The 23,314-nt window shown below is 40.9% G+C and overlaps 1 protein-coding gene across 3 annotated transcripts in view; it reads right to left on the reverse strand.

Moving 5' to 3' along the window:
• dtx1 (deltex 1, E3 ubiquitin ligase) overlaps window positions 1-23,314 on the reverse strand; it is a 90,954-nt gene that overhangs the window by 60,233 nt on the left and 7,407 nt on the right. The gene's annotated exons all lie outside the window — the stretch shown is intronic.

The following is a 23,314-nucleotide window of genomic DNA, read 5'->3' on the forward strand; positions in this document are numbered from 1 at the left end:
AAAAAACTTACCACATATTTAGTGACACATGACAATTATCTAACACAATTAAAAAATATATGTTCTTTTTATAACAGTGCAGCCTGGTCATTCTGGAAGGGAGATTACCTCATGTGTGGCCCCTTCTCAAAGTTTTTTCATTTTCCTTCTGCTGAGGTTTTCAAGTTTTTCCTTGCTTTCATGTATGTTTCAGATTAGGGGATGGTGTAATAGTAGCCTGTGAAGCCTTTTGAGACTTTTTGTAAAAAAGAGCTATACAAATAAACAGGACTTGACATGATTTGATTTGGCCTTTATAGTAGTGCCAGAAACACACCCAACATTTTTAATGATCTTACCATGTAAAAACAAATAACTTAGTAATTTCGAAAAACTTTTAAGTTGAGAAATGATCCAATTTTCTCCACTGTCACTATTCAAGTCAAGTTTATTTGTATAGCCATTAATCACAAGGAGTCTTAAAAGTGCAACACAGACCAGATTATTATAATTATAACTACACGTCACCATTACACCATCCCCTGATCTAAAACCTACATGAGGGCAAGGAAAAACAACATGAGGAAAATGAAGAAACCTTGAGAAAGGACCGAACACGAGGTAATCGCCATTCCAGGATGACCAGGCTGCAACGGATGTTGCAATAACAAATCATACACGGATATTGTCAACATGGAATATAGGTCATTCATATATTATAGAATATAAATGGGTTTTAAGCCTGGATTTAAACAGTTCCAGTGAGGTTGCAGATCGAATCTCAGGGGTAGGAGCATTCCACAACACCGGGGCCCAAATGGAGAAGGCTCTTGAACCTGCGGATCTCTTCTTGACTCTTGGGATCACTAGTAGACCAGCATTTTCAGAGCGAAGACTCCGGACCGGAACATAGGGGAAATTGAATCTGATTTAATTAATAATCTAATTATGTTAATTATTAAGTATTCACAGATTTCTTTAGTCCATTAGAAAAAAAAAATCAGTTTCAAAACAATTTATTTTTAGCCAATAAAATCTCATAGGTCATAATTAGGTAAATCTTATATTTTTTCAGAAATTTTGAATAGAGGCTTTAATAGTGCTTAAATTGTATTTCATGGATTATAATAATGTTCATTTGAAATTATGCTCTACAAAGCGGCGCCGCCGCGAGCGGCAGCCTTTCCAGCAGCTCCGTGTTATTTCACACTTTTTGTGATTTATTGTTTTAAGTGTCTGCTTCTATCTTCGGTGCTTTTCGTCCCGTTTGACAACTACACTTTGGATTACTTTCTATCCAATCGTTATGGGTTTTAACGTACAAAAATACGTTTTTTCGAGGAATCAACTCCTTGCCCCGAAGAATTCTTGTGCCGCCGTGATGAGGGGGCCCTATCGTGGATGGAGAGCCGGAGCTAGCTAAGCGGCTAGTGGTGTCATAAGTCATTGGTACCGTCCGTAATCATGGTAAATGTGAACTCTCTACCAAATACAGACGAACTAGCTGTGCTGGTAAAAAACATCAAAGCGCACAGGGAGTGCAGTTTGCTGTGTTTTACGGAAACGTCTAGCATCCCGGACGCTAAGGTGTAGCTACCCGGCTTCAGCGCTGTTGGAAAGAGACACTAAAGCCTGCGGGAAGCGGAGAGGAGGTGGACTCGCTAACACGAGGTGGTGTATGCCTTAAAGATTTCCATCTGCTGCAGGGACGTCGAACTTTTGGACTAGCGTGTGACATCCACTCCGCTGTGGCTAAACTACAACAAAGCACCCCGAGGGCATCCTGTTAATCTGTTAATGAACAAGAAAGGAGACTGCTGGAAGTGTGAATTTACCTACATGGATGAATAAAGTATCTATCTATTCATCTATCTATCTAATGGGCTCTGCGTTGCCAGGCATTTTACTTGGGTGAGGTTGTTGGGGCCGTGGTGTGTTGAAAGAGCGCCAGAGAGCCAAAAAGCAGCATGCAGCTTCAGAGCTGCTTGTACTGAAAAGCACATGTCTATCAATTTTGTTGGTAGTTATTGTGATTCCTTGACACAAAACCTAGCTAAAGACAATTGCAGAGGCTCAAGTACAACAGTCTAAATGTTCATGAAATTCGGTTAAACGGTTTTGGCGCCTATAAGTCACATACAAACACACACCCACACAATTTGGGGTTTATCAAGTAGTTTAGATTTGATAATGAGATTTGGATTTAGATAGATGGATTAGATTTTGATTTCGATTAGATTTTAGAATAGAGCAACTGATATTAACTTTTTTAAGTAATCTAATCCATCAAAAAATTAACAACAGATAAAACATATTAGTTGCAAGTTGCAACCTTAATTGACATATAATATATACCCTGTATCAATATCTGTATATTTACACTATTGAGTTTTTTACGGATAATGCATTCTACTTTGGGGAGGGCCTAATGACTTGCTTTGTGGCCAACAAACAGCAGAGTTGGTCCTTGAGCTCATCTTGTGAGAAATGTTAGATAGATAGATAGATAGATAGATAGATAGATAGATAGATAGATAGATAGATAGATAGATAGATAGATACTTTAATTATCCCCGCAGGGAAATTCACACTTCCAGCAGCATCCCTGCGCTGAAGAACAAAACAATAATAAAGCAAAAAGAATACAATACACAAAAACCCAATGTGACGTGTTAATACCCAATGTAGCGTGTTATATAGAGTATCTGGATAGTGCTACACAGAATACACACTGCAATAAAAATTTGGTAATATGCAATGTGGGGTGTGTGGTTTAACGTGGGCCTTTACTCCCCCGGGTGGAGTTAAAGAGCCTTATGGCATGAGGAAGAAAAGATCTCCTCAGTCTGTCCGTGGTACAAGACTGTGACAGCAGTCTGTCGCTGAAGCTGCTCTTCTGTCTGGAGATAATGCTGTGTAGTGGATGTGATGAATTGTCCATGATTGACCGCAGCTTTTAAAGTGCCCGTCTCTCTTTTGTCAGGCTGTCCAGCTCTGTGCCCACAACAGAGCTCGCTTTCCTCACCATTTTATTGAGACGAGAGGCATCCTTCTTCTTGACGCTGCCTCCCCAACACGTCAACCACAAGCATAGTCACAAACGTTCATGCGAGTCGTAATGAAAACTATTCCTTGGCCAACTTAGTTGTGTCAATAATAGTATAGGGCATGTGAAAGTCTATAACCTGAGCTGGGTGTCAGCCGCCCACTTCTTGGTGTTCTTTAACGCACTCTGCTTTGGCTTTGCACAAATACTGTCTTTCTGAGCTTTTTCTCACATTTTCCACCCGTTGGACAGCGTCCCGGTCACACACAATGTTCAACTTTTGGACGGGGAACAAATGTCTTTGTCAGTGAGTTAAGGCCTGTATCACCTTGTAAAGGCATTTTCCTTAACTGACACTGTGGAAGTAAAGCCATCCGGGAATACCACAATCACAAAAAAAGTGGTGATATGTAACTTTTCTGTTCCAATCTTTCGGAGGACTCAAAAGGAAATTAAATTGAACAGATGTTTCATTCATGCAGTTTTTAATTGATTTAAATATATAAATAACATTGAATATACTACGAAAAAATACGAAAAGTTTTTCACCGGACTAAGAGCATTTAAGCCTATAATTTGTCACAAAAAAGGGGGCGTAATGTCATCGCATCAGTTTGTTTTTCAAGTCGTCATATTCATTTGTATAGCTCTAAACCGGTCTCAAAGGGTTGAACAGAACAGACTATTATTACTCCATTCCCTGATCTAAAACCTGCATGAGGGGAAGGAAAATCTCAAAACCTCAGCATGAGGAAATTAAGAAACCTAGATAAGGGGGCCGCACATGAGGTAATCTCCCTTCCAGGATGACCATTTCTAACAAAAATATGAAAGCCACATGTGATTTAATGCGTTTTGTAGGATGTGATACGAAAACTTTTCGAAAAAAAAAAAAAGTTTTCCCCAGTGATTTAGGATCAAGTAACATTTTTGTCACACGCCACTGCCCATCAATGCTGAGATCCGGCTCAATCCTAAAGAGCGGGATGACGATTCACACCGAAAATCAACAGCGACCAGAAGACGAGGCTTGTAGCTATTAAAACCAGTACTGTTTCATGTTGTGAGCTCAAACCCCTACCTATAAAAACAGCCTGGGGAAGGATGGGCGCTGCCAGGCTATACCTGCCCTTATAAACACCACAGGAAGTGGAGCCTCGATGACCCTGGCGCTGAAGCGGTCCGTGCACCAAGAACTTCCATCCAGGGAAATTAAATTAAGCCTGATCTCATATTAAAACAGTTTGTGAAATGCTTGCAGTTTAATATTTTCACGGGTCAGGTTTAAAACATAAACGGTATCCCTGAAAAAGGGAACTCACAAAAATTTAAATGTAGATATCATTTCAGACTTTTACCGCCTATTTGACCTAAAAATGCACAAAAACTTACACGTACTATCTCACAAAAACATAGCTCTAGGTGACATCTAGATTTGTAATATTTCCCATTTTCTTAGATATGTTTTTCAAAAATGTACATTATCTTGTTTTTAATCGGACCTGCGGTTGCTGAGGATAAATTCAGCCTCATCACCCATTTTTGCGAAGGAGTGAGACACTTTTGCAGTACACAGCAAAAGTAACCTACTTATGACTGACACAACAACACCAAATTGCACCAAACCTAGAAGCAAGTTATGTTTTTTTAAAAATTCCATTTCTTTGTAGGTGAACCGAGTTGGATCCAACCAAATATTTAGGGAACATTATAAAACCTCATTCATATTTGCTTTTGACAAGTTTGTACATTCACCATTTTTCGTTCATATTTAAGACTACAAACAAATCATGGGTTAATGTGGAGTCGCAGCACATTAAGTCCATAAAAATAAAAACAACCGCAGTCCAGATTAGATAATAATTTATTGATTTGGTTTTAAATAAAGCAACTCAAACCCATTAGAGGTTTGGAAATTTAAAAAAATGTAGAGAGGAAAATAAACCTTTTCCAAAAAAACACATTTTTGAATAATTTCAGTTGGAACAAAAGATGAGTAATCAAAAATGAAGCTTCGTAGTCAGAAAACATCTGCATCAAACAAAATTTTAAGGTGCAAATCATGAGGAAAAAAGAATAAAAATAATGCTGACAAGTACATTTTACATTTGGAAGCTGCCGTTGTAATACCTGTGCAGACGAAGAGCCCTGTGAGAGTGTTTAGCTGCTCATTAACAACTAGCTGGGATCAGAGAGTAATAATGATGACGCCCGGCATTAGGCTTATGGAACAGCGTTGTAGGTATCAACATCACAGCTCAGCCCCCTCACACAATGACATGTTAGAGCTCATTTTGGAGGCTGCTAACAAATGCTCATTTGCAGCTTCTTCCAATGTACTCCTGTAGTGAGCTGCCAGTTGGATTTCCACAGGCTTCATTTAGTCTAAGACAACAAACATGAAGGTTGCAAAAAACCAAAGTCATTGATACGGTTGACACAAGAGATGAAGATTGGAGGTAAGCACGAGAAACTAGGAAAAAGAAAAACAGGTGAAGCAACCAATTGAAGGAGCTCTGTCAAAGGAGATCAATTAATTATGCAATAATTCATTGCATTATTTTTATTTACAACTTTTTCTAAACACTATGTTGTATTTTTTTGCCTATTCATCCCGATTGACCTTAATCTTTTTTTCTCTTCAAAGTCTTTCTATTACATGGTTTACCCTGGAGTGCCATGTCTAAGACAATTCTAATTCGAATTCACATAGTGTTTTTTGTCACGGTCGCCATGGCTACCAGTCTGCCGCGCACCCGAACTCAGCTGCAGCAGATCAGCTGATTGCTGGTCTGCTATTTAAGGCTGGATTTTGGGTTTGGCGGGCGCTGGCTCATTACACAATCCCAGGTCTGTTATGCCTTGTCCTGTTTTAGGTTTAAACATTTTCCGTCTGTTATGCCTTGTCCTGTTGAGTTCGTGCCGGAGGAACTCTGTATTGTTCTGTTTTGGTCCCGGAGTATTGGGCGACTTTTATTTTGTTAAATAAAACTTATGATCGTCAACGCATATGAGTTCTCCCTTCCTGCCTCCTGCCTCCGTTCTGGTCCGGTCACCCCTTCCACTCCACCACGCCACGTGACAGTTTTTTACCAGTGTATTGGGCGCACTGGTGTGCTATGAGACCTTGTCTAGTGTGCTGCTGGATATTGCTGAATTATTTCTTTGTAAAAATGCCATCGTTCAGTATTGTTGCTTTCTTTCATTCACCACCCGAGTAACTAACAATTAACTGCATCAGTAGGTGGAGGCAGATCATTATTTTTTATATATTAGCGCACGAGGTAGTTGAGTATATTTATTCTAATGAATCAACCATTTTTTCTGATTGCACTACAACAATAATCAGTTAAGTTACAACCTTGCACATTTTGTTCTTTTTAATTAATATCTTATATTGTTCGATCGTCAAATCATTTTTGTGTCACGAACCAGGAACGGAGACGGGACACAAATTGCGATCGTTTTACTCAGTTTTATTTAGAAGGAGGAAAGGATTTGCACCCACGATCCGGGGATCATCGGTCACGGGTAGCAGATCGCTGGGAATGCGGAAGTGGCACTTCCGTGTCGAGCGCAGGCAAAGCCGAGAGCAAGGAAAAAACAAGTCGATGGCCAGGGCGGAGGAGCAAAAACGTAAACGGGTTCAGAAGAAGGTTGGCAATGGGAATCAGCCGACAACAGGGCAGGATAGAGTCCGGAGTCACAAAAGTTTGCCTAACGTGTAGCGTAGGTTCACAAACGATCGCACGAGTGTTGTCAGGAAGGCAGGGGTTTAAATCAAAACATAAATAGCTTTTTAATTTAATAAAATTACAGTTTTTGTTACACGTTTTGTTAACACTTTGCACAGTAAAACAACACGCAATGTAGAAGCATAGTAAAGCAACTAATCCGAATTTGCTATCGGTCCATGTGCTAATGCCAGCACTGAAGCCAACATCAGACTCGGCAATAACCTTGGCAATTTTTGTCTTTCGTGACTGTCCTCGCCGCTTACTGACTCACCCTGAGGGAGTGACACCACGGATCCTGCACATGTGCCGGTCTACCTGCGTATGCATGAATGCTGAAAAGACCTGCATGTCAGGGAAAAGAATAACGCACACTTGCAGACGGTTGTGGTACGGCACTGTTGCTGTTGTATGCATTACTTTGAATGGTGTAGAAATAGAAACACATATCAAAACCTTATCCATAGTTGACTCTTCCTTACGTTAAAAAAATTTTTGATTAAGTGTACCAGCTTTAATTGGTTTGTTTCACAACATTGACCATTATTTTGAAACAATATTTGCCCCAGACACTTGCCAATCAACGATTGCATAGTTGTGTACCGGTAATATTGGAAATAGCTAAAAATAAACAGAAAAATAAACAAGGATTTAAAAATGAATCAAACGGGGACTGTTTTGGAAACAATTTTATAGTTCCAATTCTCTTTACCATAAACAGCAATATAATCCATTGAAGTTAACAGCACTGTTTCCAATTATGAACATCATCTTGATCCAACTCTACATCTATTTAATACCACACATATTCGAAACCATCTTGGCCACAATTTTTGCCCGCGTGTGACAACACTTTTTTGTATTTCATGCCAGGCCACACACACAAGGGCGACATACTCTATATCATCACCGTAGGCAGCCAACTCAGCACAAAGCTAACTAACGCGTACTGCGACAGTTGCTATATTGAGGAATGTGGTTCAGTTTATAAAACTACTTACAACTGTGTTTATTTGGAGCAAAATGTACCGAATTTTCCACACGACAAAATACACCTGATCATAAGGCGAAAGCCCACCAAAAGTATTTTAGCATACATTTATCGTATATAAGATGTACTGCAATATAAGGCGCATGTAATTAAAACCACAGTAAGAGCTTCCGTAATTATTCATTAATAAAACGTTGCACAATTTATACACTTACAATATATATTAGGGCAATTATTGTTCAGTTAAAAAAAAAAAATCAATGACCAAAATTGCAATACATTATTTGCAACTGAACTCCAACCCGGGGCAAAACCTAACCACTAGACCACCAGTGATACGGATGACATACAAAAAGGCATTTTATCTCATTATCACACTATTGTTACGGTGCCATAAACACATTTTAGAGAATGGAAAAAACAAAGTTGTCCAGAAAGATCTGAAGAAACGCAAAAAGAGGGAAACAACTCTGGTGTATCTGATGATGAATCTGATTTTGTGTTTATTCATATTTTTCAGGAGGACTTTCTGTTTTCTCCATTCTCTAAATGGTTCTGCGAGTAAAAATAGTGTGGTAAAGAGACAAAAGTGAATAGCTTTTTGTGTTTTATCTACAACATCGGTGGTTTAGGGGTTAGGATTTAATGCTCTCACCGCCGCATAAACATATAAGGCAGCATACCATAAAAGCTTGTGTAATAACGCAGAGAAGCACTACATGTATTTCCAATTGTATCCACCAGTATTTTCCATTATATGAGGCGAACCGGGTTCACATTTCTGGCCAATTTAGGGTTTTGAGGTGTTCAATAATAGTCAAGTCAAGTCATGTTTACTTGTATAGCCCTTAATCACAAAGAGTCTCAAAGGGCTGCACAGGTTATTACACAGACTATTTTTCAGATTATTATTACATCATCTCCTGATCTGGAACCAACATGAGGGCAAGGAAAAACTCAAAAACCTCAACATGAGGAAAATGAAGAAACATTGAGAAGGGACCGCATATGAGGTAATCCCCCTTCCAGGATGACCAGGCTGCAATGGATGTTGCAATAACAAGTAATACACAGATATTGTCTACATAAAATATAGGTTATTCTTATGCTTTAGAATAGGAGTGTGTTTTAATCTTAGATTTAAACATTTCCACTGAGGTTGGAGACCGAGTCTCAGAGGGAAGAACATTCCACAGCACTGGGGCCAGAATGGAGAAAGCTCTCCAACCTGCGGATCTCTTATTGGCTCGGAATCACTAGTAGACCAGTAATCAATACAGTAATCACAATTAGTGAGGTAAATTTACTTAACAAGTTAAAACGAGAATGCTGCTTGCTGACAGCTGCATGTCGTGGGTCAGAGTATTCAGGGTACATAATAACACAACACTATAAACTCCTATAAACAAGCTACTGGCCTTTCCATGAGCTTTCACTGTATCAGAGTGATAACATGTGACTCCTAATTCATTTAGTTTGGTGGTACCAATGGCACATGTCCTGGTACTGGTACAAGACACAGTGGTTGGGGTTGTACCCCATAAAATAGATGGACTGTTTGAGACAGGTACTGCCGTGCAGCTATTTGGTTTGTAGAAATTTTATGGCTACAGCGGGTCACATCTTAACACAGGAAACAGCGAGTCATTTCACTTTTTGATGAAAAGGTCAAAGAGAATGAATGAGGAGAATGAAGACAATTTCTATTGCATTATAACCTTTGGAATGTATTTTCATCTTTACAATGGATTTGTTTCACCCAGAGTAACAGCAACTACAGTATATTAATATGAACTCTAAGAAAAAAACACTGGAATCAATTCAAGGTCATGCAATTGACGAATTATGTAAATATATATTATGGGGCTTAGATGAAAGGATAGTGGGATGTTTGGACGTGTTCTAAAGGATGGGCAGGGCACTTGTATGATGCGGCAGGGGTAAACCAGTGAAAGCTGTCGGGCCCTGCTGTTGAACAGAAGAGTGTGTTGTGTCACCCTGACCCGAGTCACATGGCCGCTTTCTTGTGTCCCGTTCCATCTGGAAGGACGAAGTCTGGTAATCCTGAAAGGGGGATGCCACATGTGCGGTCCCTTCTCAAGGTTTCTTCATTTTTCTCATGTTGAGGTTTTTGAATTTTTCCTTGCCCTCATGTTGGTTCCAGATCAGGAGATGATGTAATAATAGTCTGAAAAATAGTCTGTGTAATAACCTGTGCAGCCCTTTGAGATTCTTCGTGATTAAGGGCTATACAAATAAAAACTCAGAACTCAGATCTACTTTATTGTCATTCTAGTACACGTGTATACAGAACGAAATGTCGATACATCTGACCCGCACAGTTTCCTTGAATGTACAGATATAAGTAAAAGTTGTATTGTATTATGGCTACGTATAGTATTTTACCATAGTGCCGATAGTGCAAGAGGAGTAGCTAACCAGATGTGCAAAATGGGCAGTCAGGTTAACGAGTCAGGTAAACAGTAACATTAACACTGTAACAATAACGCTGTAAGTACAATAGTGCAGAGAGCAAATGTGCAAGGAGTGGCAAGCTATAAAGAACTGCCAGTAGTGCAAAAAGTCAGATTAGCAGCCGTTTAGATTTAGGTTAACTATATGTTAGATTGACCATTTAACAGTCTAATGGCCAGGGGGACTAGACTACTGCGGAACCTGGTGGTCCTGCACCGCACACTGCAGTACCTCTTCCCAGAGGCTAGCAGAGTGAACAGTCCATGATGGGGGTGAGAGGGGTCCCCGATAATGTTCTTAGCATGGGATAGGCAGCGCTTCTGGCCAATGTCCTGAATGGAGGGAAGTGTAGTCCCGATTATTTTCTCTGCTGTCCTCGTTACCCTCCTCACACTACCCCAGTCGGTAGCGCTGCAGCCTCCACACCACACAGAGATACAGCTGGTCAGGATACTCTCTATGGTGCCCCTGTAGAATGCGATGAGGGAAGGTCGGGGCAGGTGGGCTCTCCTCATCCTCCGCAGGAAGTACAGGCGCTGCTGTGCCCTCTTAACCAGTGATGCAGTGTTCACGGACCAGGTGAGTTTGTTTGTAATGTGCACCCCTAGGAACTTGATACTGCTGACAACCTCCACAGCCTTGTTGTTGATGCAAAGTGGGGCATGGTTCGGCTGGTTTTTCCTAAAGTCGACAATGATCTCTTTAGTTTTGTCAACATTCAGGACCAGGCTGTTGTCCCTGCACCAGCCCACCAACTGCTCCACCTCCTCTCTGTAGGCCAGGTCGTTGTCGTCCCTGATGAGGCCCACGACTGTTGTGTCGTCAGCATACTTCACGATGTGGTTTGTGGCGGACCTAGGGACGCAGTCGTGTGTCATCAAGGTGAACAGCAAGGGGCTCAGGACACAGCCTTGGGGGGAGCCCGTGCTGAGGTAGATGACATCTGAGATGTTCTGACCTATCCGCACTGATTGGGGTCTGTCACTGAGGCATCCCTGGTGGAGCGGTTTGTCCGGTAGGCAAACTGAAAGGGGTCGAATGAGGAGGGGAGACTGGAGTTGATGTGCTCTTTAACCAGTCTCTCAAAGCACTTCATTATGATAGGAGTATTAATCTGCAGTTTGAGTTGTCTTTGTTCGCCCTCATAAACTGAGTCGAAGATTGGGGTTTTTGACCAGAATGTGAGAAACTGTCGGGAGCAGATGCATCCGCAGCCATACAGGGCGCCGCCATTTTGAATTTTTGAAATGACTTGACTTGACCAACTTGGTTGCCGAGGTGCTCAACCTGTTTGGGAATTACGGCATTTGGGTTGGCCATGGTAAAAAAAAAAAATGTATGTGTGTTTTTATGCTACTTTTCCCCTGTTTTTAAATTGTCTTTGTTTTTGTGTATGTGTTTGTCTAGCTGTGACAAACACATACACAACCAGGGTAGATAAATTGATAATGCATCTATTTTGCATATCTATCAATCTTTGAAACTTGAAGATGCAATAACATTCTCTTAAGACCTAATGCGCACACGACTGGTAGTTGCGTTAAAAGTGCTGAGCTATGAATGCAATGAGGCCACCACAATGCAGTTAAAAGGAGAAAAAAGAGTTTAACGGAAAGAAGTAGCATGGCTAATAGATGAGTACAGGCTCTCCATTCAGGAGACTGACCCATATTCTGCGATTGTTAATTAATGTGAAAAGTTATTCTCAAAAAGTTAAAATTTGATAATACTTTAACAGTGAATGTGAATTATTGTGAATAAAGTTAAGCCAAGATAAGTTGTATAGTAGTCTCATTAGCAGTTTTGCATCGGTAACTACACCCATGAATATGATGGCAGATACATTAAAAAAAAGGAATAAACGACGAGATGGTGCTTCATTAACCAACTTTTAAGAAATTCATTGTAACTAGATGTAATAATTAAAACTAAAAAAAATGGCTGTTATTTGATTTGCTGTCAAATAATTAATTTTTACATGAGCTCTTCTCTGCATTGATTATACCAACAGAATTAGGATGTGGTGGATTTTTTATTTGAAAAGTTGTTTTCTTTTTCATTGTTAAAGTTAAAGCTACTATTGATGGACAGAAAAAAAGTCTATGTTTTAAAAAGTTTCATCAATTAAGATCGTATTACGAAGACTGTGTCATTAAAAACCAAGTCATAAACAACAAAACATGGGGTTTCATTACTTTTTTTTAACGAAACACTCTAGGCAATGCGATTTGCAGTCAGTACTGCTGTGCTCACTTAAAATGTTTACTTGGCAGTTTTCTGAAACATCAGAGGCCCATTAGAATATTCAGCATTAATAATTGTATAAAATTGCTTTATGAGTCACACTGACTGTCATATCCCTTCTAGAAAGTGTAAAAAGCCCACTGCGAGAGTTCACACTGGGACAATAACACAATCTCAAAAGCACCTTGGGCTTTAATTTGGTATTCAACAATTTATCATGCCTCCACTGCACATGGCCTAAGTGCGCAGAGCCATGCGAAATGTGATGTGCTGTTCTCCACAAGTTATGGCAACACAGGTTTTATCAGTGTGGCTTTTCTTTAAGGTAGCATTCTTTAAAAGTCTGTTTTTGTTCTTGTGGTGCTTGGGTGCATGGAGCTTAGGTTTATTTCAGGTAAAATATCCCACTCAGGTGAGGATCTTATCTTAGTTTTGACCTCAAGTTTTAGTTCTTGAGAAAATGATCTTTAATGGCCTCCCTCAGCCATTTCAGTCATTGGAGACATATGTGATGAATGACGCTCTCACAACCGCGACTTGGGTTTGATTCCAACTGCATCTAATATTAAATGTTCTACAATTGTGGTTAGCGATTTCAAATGATCAATTATTGCACCAATGAGTAATATAGTACCATAAAACCTCGTGTATAACGCATACCCAAAGTCTGAGTTATTTTTTTAAATATGAAAGCTATTGTAGTTCCCATAAAGATTTACATCATAGTTATACACACAGTAGAAGTGAAGTAAGGAAACAATAAAGAACCACTTTAATGAGTCATTAGAAGTGTCATACTTCATTTCCTTGGTTCGTTTCAAACCAGGATTTGTCACAAGAGCAGAACAGAAAATTATACTTCAGGGTGTCATTGTAATAACATTTATAAGCAAGATCAGAGGAATTCCAATTACCAGACTATAGATGATTTCTTTCTTAGAAAAAATCTTCACATTCCTTCCATTCTCACTAAAAGGATTTGCTCAGCCGAATCAGAAATAGCGCACTGTCCTCTCCTTTGAAATTACAAGGAAGACTGGGCAAAACGTGAACCACTAAATTGGGTTTGGGGAGCTTGAACATTACAGAATGCATGTGCACTCCATTCTGTTTAAGATAAGAAGATGCAGTTAAAATCAAAGGTAGGTTCTGATGCACCACACTCAAACTGTACTGCTAAAAATACAACCCTGGTTCACCAACCCAACAAGAAAAAAAAACCATCAACAACAAAGAGAATCTCATAACAGCAGATAACGTTAGGCAACAGAACTGCCAGTACTTCATTTGCTTCATATTCCTATACTGTTGCGTACAATTAATACGCTTCTTGAAAACCTTTCGTATATGTTCAGTGAACTTATACGCTCCAATTCTTTAGCCAACGTTGTGTGAAGTATAATCATACAGTCGATAAAGCGAGAGTTGCGTATGAATAGGACTTCTTGCATTTCCCTTATCTTATTGGGTACATAACTCCCGTTCTGAAGTGTTCAGAAATCCTCCTCCTTAGTATTGTTTACAGAAAACTGCCAGCTGCAAGGACATACCTTATGTGGGAGTTAAGGCTGAACATTTTTTTCACACAAGATAAGATTAATAAAACTTGGGGTTTGTGAGGAGTGCAGATGTTTGTGTGCCTCCAAGTTGAATAGAAGGACGGTCTACACAAAGATTATTTCCTATATGAAGATGCATCTGTATCTACTCTTGAATCGTTAATTCTTGCTATAAATCTGCAACTGAGAATCATAAACCAAATCCTTTCTTCATAATTCTTTTAACAACCCCAACACCCATATTCACACAAAGTGTAGGCCTGAGAACCATTTTTACTAAAACCCAACCAAGTGTCTTGAAAAAAAAAGGATTCACACATAATTCAATTCAATTAAAATCAAAACAAGTAAACAATGAAGAGAATAAAACATTAACATACACTCCTATTGGCAAAGAAGTGTATTACATCAAAATAGAGCAAAGGGCAGTCACTTTTGCGATCAGTGATGATGAATCAAGATAAAGAAACAGTGGAGAGATGCTGGTCACTACTAAAGCCATTACTATCTCCTGTATTAAGAACTTCACCAAAAATATAACAAATTCTTCTTTAATAAATTGTGAAATAAATTAGGTGTTTGTGACTCTATTTTATCAGAATTAATTTTCCCTAATGTACTCAGCTGCAACAAAAAGTGGAAGTGATCGATCGAAGAATGATCTTGTATCATTTTCTACCGAATTTCCTTGGCTAATGAAAAAGTAAGCGACTTTTTGTCCTCCACGTGTTGACTTCATATCTGGGTTGTGAGACGGTCAAAATAAAAGCTGAGATGAGCAGTTTCTTGGATGTTTTGTTATCGAATAATACAGCCACAAATGAGTTACAAGGCAATGGCTGGAAGATTCACTGTCACGGATCAGACAGACGAGGACTACAATTGCGTCACGTTAAAGTTTATTTAGGGATGGGGGAAACGGGAAAGAGGGTCTTGGAGTAATCTTGAAGTGGAAATTTGGGACTACTTTTAAGGAAGATGGCTTGAAAGATGGAATGAAGAGAAAACAGAGCAACAAGGTTCGTGAGAGAGGACAAACAAGTTCCAGGTGTAAGCTTTGCAGACGATCTGACACAGGTAGGGCTGTAAGGCAGGGCTATAAATACATAGCTTGATTGGCAAGAAATTCAGAACAGCTGGTGGTAAACAAGAACAGACAGGTGGAACAGATCAGGGTGCAGTGACAGAGCAGGGAAGTGATTGGTGCTGGTTACCAGTAGAAAGAGCTGACATTCACGAGTGCAAAGTCAAAACGGCTGACCATTACTTTTATACTGGGAGAGCAGTCTTACGGCTAAGTAATAATGAAACTAAGAGTAAGATGGAGCGGAAAATCCCAAAACAAGAGCCTTTTGTCTGAACCAGTTCCAACAGGAACTGATATGATGAGCCAATTTTCTCGCTACAAAAAAAAAACACGACTGAGTTAATGGAGAATCTGAATGATAACATCTGAATCAAGAAGTCAGGTAATCACGACATCATGAATGAATAAATTAAGTACTGTAGTGTATTAGGTTATGAATCAGGAAATAATTCAATTGTCATTAAATTTTAGACTCAAATAATTTTCAACCATCCACAACATAAACATCCACTTCCGCATGTAACCTGACACAAAAATCCGAGAATAGTTTACTTAATATAAAACTTAACTTAAGTTCCTTTAAATTTGCAATGTACCAAATTTACCAATTTAATTCACGAAAAAGTGTTTTTCTCACAAATTTGCTACGTCTAGAAATTCTCAATTATGGGAGTCTTTTGTTACCACTGAATATTACCTTTCCTCCATCTTGTTCTAAAACCATATTTATACAATTTGACCTTAATACATTGCTGTAGTGATCCAATACATTTTGAGCGGGCTATTTTTATGCTTGTTCCAGCTGCGTGTAAGCAGTGTCAGAACGTCCTTCTCAGGAAACTTTTCATCACCCGATCTCTTTTACCGAACATAATTACATCACTGGGAGTCTTAAAACACCAGCACCTTTTTTCCTGACCTGCCTTTTGACAACCTACCAACCTTTCCTGAGAGCTAATTTGCTCGTCTTTGTGTTTCTTGTGCATTATGGCAAAACATTACTGTAAGCAAGTGCAAAAATATTACAATGTTAAACTGAGTCCACAAGAATGGATACATGACAAATAAGCAAATTCATTTGTAAGCTTGCGGGTGGGAGTGGGTTTTGTGACAGGGGATCAATCTACTTAAGTGTTTGGAGTTTCGAACAACCCTTTAGGGACAGAATCAATTTTGCCTGGCTGGGGGACAAAACATCCCTTCTACCAGATATTCATCCACATTATGCATTAAACTAAACTCGGACTATACTGTGAGAAATGTCAGAATAACATAGCCGTTCACACACTTTGCATGCGCTTGAGAGAAACTTACATGAGTTCACAGGTGAGGCAAAAAAGAAAATGAGGTGTGATTGCAGTTATAAGTGCCTAAAAACAACCTTGTGCTTCCTTTGAGCAACTGTTCTTCAACCTTTTTTCAAAAATGTATTTCCCGTAAAATATCCCTTTCAGGCTTTCAACTACCTAACCAGTACCTTACTATGGGACTTTGGCCTGGAGGTCTAGTAATATTTAAAAATATGCTTAATTGTCTTTCTCCAATGTTTGCAAAAGAGGTTTTCTATTATTCTACAATCTTTTCAAAGTAGAAAAAAAATACTAATTAATAAAGCTAAAAAGACTCTAAAACTGTCTGAAAAAGCAAGGCTTGGGCGGCACGGCGGTTAAGTGAGTAGCACGTCAGCCCCACAATTCAGAGGACCTTGTTTCAAATCAAGCTAGGCCACCCTGCGTGTACTTTGCGTGTTCTCGCTATGCCTGGGTGGGTTTCCTCCAGGCACTTCGGTCTCTTCCGACATTCCAAATACATGGCAGGTCAGTTGGCGAATACAATTGTCCCTGGGTATGAATTAGTCTGTGATTGGTTGACTGTCTCTGTGTGCTCTGCGACTGGCTGGCAACCAGTTTAAGTGCCCCCTGCCAACTGACTGAAGATGGCTGGGATGAGCTCCAGGGCCTCGCAAAACAATTGAGGAGAAGCGGTGCAGAAAATGGATGGAGGGAGGGCAAGGTTTCAAACTCATTCCTGCTGCTGGCCGCTACTACTGTATTGAAATCAGGTGAGCTTCCCTTACGTACCTATCCTCGCATGGTTGGTCTTTGCCTTGTCATGTTTTTCCATCAAATTCTTTGTGTGTTTGTGAACGTAACTGTCTGGGATATTGGGTAGAGAGAGAAAGGGCTGTCACTTAACATTTGTTCAACAGAATGAAATTACACAGCAGCATGAGTTGCATATCCTTGTCTTAAAAGTGCAAAAAAAATGTATTTAATTTTGTGGATCGATGGCGAGCGATAGACAGAGGGCAGGCAATAGATCGATAGATTGATATAGATTTACTTTTTGAAAAACAAAAAACAAAACAGTAACGTAAGAAATTATTCTTAAAATCAACAATTTATCTCATTCTCTGCTATAAAGTTAATGAAGATTATTAATTTATAGTTAAATTATCATAATATAGCTCATTAAGAATAAGGAAAATTTCCAAACAATATATTAGAATATTTATCAAAATCTGCCAATTATTGGGAGTTTAAATAGACAGGAAACAACTGCTGTGATTCAGTATGTATGTAGATTTCTAAAGGGGCATTGTGTATTAGTAGAAATATTGATATAAAATATTACATTGAGTAACGAGCAAAAAAACCCCAAGAACTATCACATAAACATGATGGTTTTTTTGTTTTTTTTAAAAACTCGGAGGTCAAGAAATTTGATTTTACATAACATGAGGCTCTCCCACAGGGAGGTGACATGATTGTTTGCTATCTTGCAGATACAGGTAGCCCCAAAAACCGGGCAAAAGAAAATGACAAAAAAAAATGTTGCGCATTGGTCACTTTGACCCTCTGTAGTTTGTATTCTTGCCAGTGCTTTTTACAGCAGTATACACAGTATAGCATGAGTGCTCATTTAGTAGATCATGATCCACTGCTGGTAGTTCACGGATGCCATATATTGGTCAGGTGCAGCATGAGAGCGCGAACGTCAATGTTGCTCATGCTACCATAACAAATTGGATAACTCAAAATTTGTTTAATTTATTACGATCAAATGTTTTTAAAATTGTATAGAACAGTCCATGATGGAGGTGAGAGGGGTCCCTAATGATGTTCTAGGCGTGGGATAGGCAGCGCTTCTGGCCAATGTCCTGAATGGAGGGAAGAGAAGTCCCGATGATTTTCTCTGCTGTCCTCATCACCTTCCTCACACTACCCAAGTCGGAGCCACTGCAGCCTCCACACCACACAGAGATACAGCTGGTCAGGATGCTCTCTATGGTGCCCCTGTAGAACAGACCTGGGCACTCCGGTCCTGGAGGGCCATACGTCCTGCCAGATTTTGAAGTTTGCTCTTCTTTAACTCAGGTGATACAAATTATAACCTCGTTAGCAAGCTAGCAAGTGCTCGTTAACGATACTGGTGATTGGAATCACCTGTATTGGATCAGAGAAACCTCAAAAATCATGCAGAACATACGGCCCTCCAGGACCGGAGGGCCCAGGTCTGCTGTAAAATGTGATGGGGGTGGGTGGGGGCAGGTGGGCTCTCCTCATCCTCCGCAGGAAGTACAGGCGCTGCTGTGCCCTCTTCACCAGTGATGCAGTGTTCACAAACCAGGTGAGTTTGTTTGTGATGTGCACCCCTAGGAACTTGGTGCTGCTGACAAACTCCACAGCCTTGTTGTTGATGAGAAGTGGGGCATGGATGGGCTGGTTTTTCCTGAAGTCAATAATGATCTCTTTAGTTTTGTCAACATTCAGGACCAGGCTATTGTCTCTGCACCAGCCCACCAACTGCTCCACCTCCTCTCTGTAGGCCACGTCGTTGTCGTCCCTGATGAGGCCCACCAGGGTTGTGTCGACCGCAAACTTCACTATGTGGTTTGTGGCTGACCTAGGGACGCAGTCGTGTGTCGTCAGGGTGAACAGCAGTGGGCTCAGGACACAGCCTTGGGGGGAGCCCGTGCTGAGAGTGATGACATCGGAGATGTTCTGACCGATCTGCACTGACTAGGGTCTGTCAGTGAGGAAGTCCAGCAGCCAGTTCCGCAGGGGGGTGTTGAAGCCCAGGAGTCTCAGTTTGTCTACCAGTTGATGTGGGATGATGGTGTTGAATGCTGAACTGAAGTCCAGGAACAGAATGAAATGAAATGAAATGATCTGCATGTATATAGCGCTTTTCAAGTCAATGACTTCCCAAAGCGCTTTACAATGTGCTCCACATTTCCCAATAGCGGCCTTGCAGCCATGTAAGGGCGCTAACCTGCTTATTGGGGTATTCGGGGTTCAGCGTCTTACCCAAGGACACTTCAACATGTAACACGGACGAGTCGGGATTCGAACTGGGATCCCTTGATCCCAAAACGAGCGCGCTACCTCCTGAGCTACTGCCGCCCATCGGCACATGGGTGTTCTTCTCCTCTAGGTGTGTCAGGCTCAGGTAAAGCGCAGAGGAGATGGCATCCCCGGTGGAGCGGTTTGTCCGGTAGGCAAACTCAAAGGGGTCGAGTGAGGAAGGGAGACTGGAGGTGATGTGCTCTTTAACCAGTCTCTCAAAGCACTTTATGATGGGAGTCAGTGCAACGGGCCAGTAATCGTTCAATGATGAGATCTGGGGATTCTTTGGAACTGGGATGATGGTGGCAATCTTGAAGCATGATGGTACCGTGGCTTGGTCTAGCAAGGTGTTGAAAATGTCTGTTAGGACACAAGCCAGCTGATCGGCGCACTCCCTAAGGGCCCGCCCTGGAATGTTGTCAGGGCCTGGAGCCTTCCGCGTGTTGACCCTTCTCAGGGTCTTCCTCACGTCAGTTGAATCCATGAGGAGTGCTCTTTCGTCCTGATGTGGAACCGCTTTCGCTGCAGGGGTGCCATTTTGTGCCTCGAACCTCCCAAAGAAGTTGTTGAAGTCATTCAGGAAGTCCATGCTAGTGTCCCCCACTGGGGCGGTGGTTGGCTTGTATCTGGAGATGGCCTGAATGCCTTTCCACATATCCCTGGTGTTGGTTGTGCTGAGGAAAAGGTCCTGGATTTTTTGACTGTGCGGTCACTTTGCTAGTCTGATAGCACAGTTCAGGTTGGCCCTCGCTGATCTCAGTGCCTCCTCATCACCAGATTTAAAGGCAAGGTTCCGTGCCTTTAGCAATTTGCGTATCTCAGCAGTCATCCAGGGCTTCTGATTGGCGCGGGTGCAGATGGTTTTGGTGTTGCTGAAGTCCTCTGCGCATTTACTGATGTAGGCTGACACAGACATGGCGTACTCATCTATGTTTATTTTGTTGTTGTAAGTGGCAGCCGATTTAAACATGTCCCACTCTGTGCATTCAAAGCAGTCCTGTAGTGCCTCCATTGCCCCCTCAGTCCACACCCTCACCTGCTTCACTGTAGGTTTTTCTCTGGTCAGCAGGGGCTTGTATGCAGGAATTAGCATAACAGAAAGGTGATCTGATGAGCCAAGGTGGGGGCGGGGGGCTGCTCTGTATGCTCCTCTGATATTTGTGTAGGCCAAGTCCAATGTATTCCTACCTCTTGTAGCAAAGTTGACATGCTGGTGTAAATGCAAGAAAGCTGTTTTTATGTTGGCCTGGTTAAAGTCCCCCGCAGCAATAAAAATGCATTCGGTGTAAGCATGCTGCAGTTCACTCACAGTTCGGTAGAGAACGTCCATTGCCTCCTTTGTATTAGCGCTGGCAGGCACGTACACGGCAGTAATGATAGTAGTGCTAAACTCCCTCGGGAGGTAGAAGGGTCTGCAAATCACGGCCAAAAGTTCAATGTCCCGTGAGCAGTGATTCAAGATTATCCTAGCATTTCTACACCAGTTGTTGTTGGTATAAATGCATAGTCCGCCACCCCTGCTCTTACCGGTGAGTTCGCCGCTCCTATCAGCGCGGAATGCAGTTAGCCCCACAATGCTAACAGCGTCATCCGGGATAGATGAGTTTAGCCATGTCTCCGTCAGAATTATAGCACAGCAGTTCGTCATCTCGCGGTTCGATGTAAATTACACTAGTAAATGGTCCATGGTAAATGGTATGTAAATATACTGTATGGCAGTGGGCTTTATCAAAATACCTTACAAATGAATGCGAAAATCATCAAAAAAATAATGTTAAAAAATATACGATTTAAGCATACTGTATATTCATCCATCCATCCATTATCTGCACCGCTTATCCTCAGTAGGGTCGCGGGGGAGCTGGATCCCATTCCAGCCATCTTCGGGAAGTGGGCAGGTACACCCTGAACGTGTTGCCAGCCAGGTACACAGTCAGACAACTCACACGCTCATTCACACCTAGAAACAATTTGGACCAGCCAATTAACCTGAAATTAATGTTCTTGGTATGTGGGAGGAACCCGGAGTGCCCGGAGGAAACCCACCTAAGCACAGTGAGAACATGCAAACTCCGCACAGGAAGGCTGGTAGCTACAGTAAATTTGATCCCATGACTTTAGAACTGTGCCACAGACACGCTAACCATTCAGCCGCCGTGCTGCCCACCATCGTTTGTATCCACTAATTGGAAGGCTCAATTTAATGCTGGGCTGCTCTTGAGTCTCTATTTTATGAAATGGGTAGATCATTTTGACTTGGTCATTTCGTAAGTAGCTGGCATGCGGAACACTGACCACTAGTGGTCAAATATTACACAGTGTCCCTTCAAGATGCATTTTAAAATTTCAAGTACTTCTGGAAGTGCCTTCAAATTCCTCCAGGGTGCTTATATCCCGATTTGAGGATCAAGGTTTTACCTTACGATAAAACTGCTTCTTCAATGAGACTCTCTGTTAGCCCCTGACAGCAAATGGCAACAGCTGACCTCCAGAGCCACAGGAGTAACAATATCGCAAACATTCAATACTCTTTCTCACCAACACGCTGTAGGTTGTGAAAACATCAAGGGAGCTTAAATCGATGGCTGTGGCCTGTGGTTCAATTATTTGTAAGATCTGGAGGGCGAACAAAGAGGAGATGCTTGCAGGTGAAGGGAGCGTCGTTCGTCAGACCTTCACGCGACAGTTTTACACAAGCCGAGAGGGAAAGTAACACACGAGGAGCGATAAACGTCAAGCCCCAGTGCCATGCTCTTCTCTGACAAATGAGGCTAGGCTCATCTTACAGGCGACAAGCACACCACTCAGTTACCATGTCAACGATAGACTGCTGACATAGACACTGCCCACTTTCATAAAGCAAACCCAATGATGCGTTTGATACCAACAGAAGAAATATTTTAAGGGTGTGGGAACAGAATCGTGATATGTTATTATAAATAGTCCTCATTGATTAGATATTTGTTTTTGTACTGCCCAAGGGAGCTAAAACATTAAGTGTCAAAGTGTATGCTATGCCTTTTTTGTGCGCAGAATATTGCATGAGCTTTTACAGGACACTTGGGTGTACCTTCACTAGAGAAGTGTCTCTAAGCTTTTTTCAACCAAGGCACACGTTCTTTATTTGTATAAAGCTCCAGTTTCATATTTTTGAAGTTTCAGTATTTCAATATTGTAGCCAGCGTGGCAAGGGAGGTAGCAAAGGTAAAGTTTTACCACAAAATTTTCTGTAATTTTGTATTTCGGTATATGTTTTAATTTGATTTGTTTTTAAGAACATTTAACAGTAATAACACAGTAGAACCCCGAAATAAGCAATGTTTTTTAAGACGTCTTTAACGGTGGTTTACCCACTAAAAGACAACAACAAATTATTTTGTCTGACCAAAAAACAAAACTTTGCGATGTTTGTGTGTATTCCTGCGAAATGCTTGTTTAAGATGCTTTCCTGCTATCCGTTGACGTCATATAACATGCTGGTCTACAACTCTTTTTTTATCACGGCATAATAATATCTGCGGATATGCTGAACTATCTCCCACAAAACATTTCCATCTGTTGATTCAGTTGAAAAAACGTTTGGGTTACACAATGACTTTTCACAACACAATACTGTGTTTTTTGTACTGTATTCTTTGACAATGGCTCCAAACGCTTGTAGTAATGCTAAGGGGAGAATACAAATAAGGCACACAAAGGGCTACCCTTCTTTATTTTTGTGATCCCACCTCAGAATGGATTAATGTCGTATTCGGGAAGTCTACTGTACTTAAAAAGACACTGTCTAATATTTGTCCACTAGATGTTGCTCTGTTATGTAGTGTAACCAAAATCAAAACAATAAAGCACA

The sequence above is a fragment of the Urocampus carinirostris genome, chromosome 5 (assembly GCF_059441175.1).
Source record: "Urocampus carinirostris isolate Australia breed hairy pipefish chromosome 5, RoL_Ucar_1.0, whole genome shotgun sequence".
In the NCBI taxonomy this organism is placed as follows: Eukaryota; Metazoa; Chordata; class Actinopteri; order Syngnathiformes; family Syngnathidae; genus Urocampus; species Urocampus carinirostris.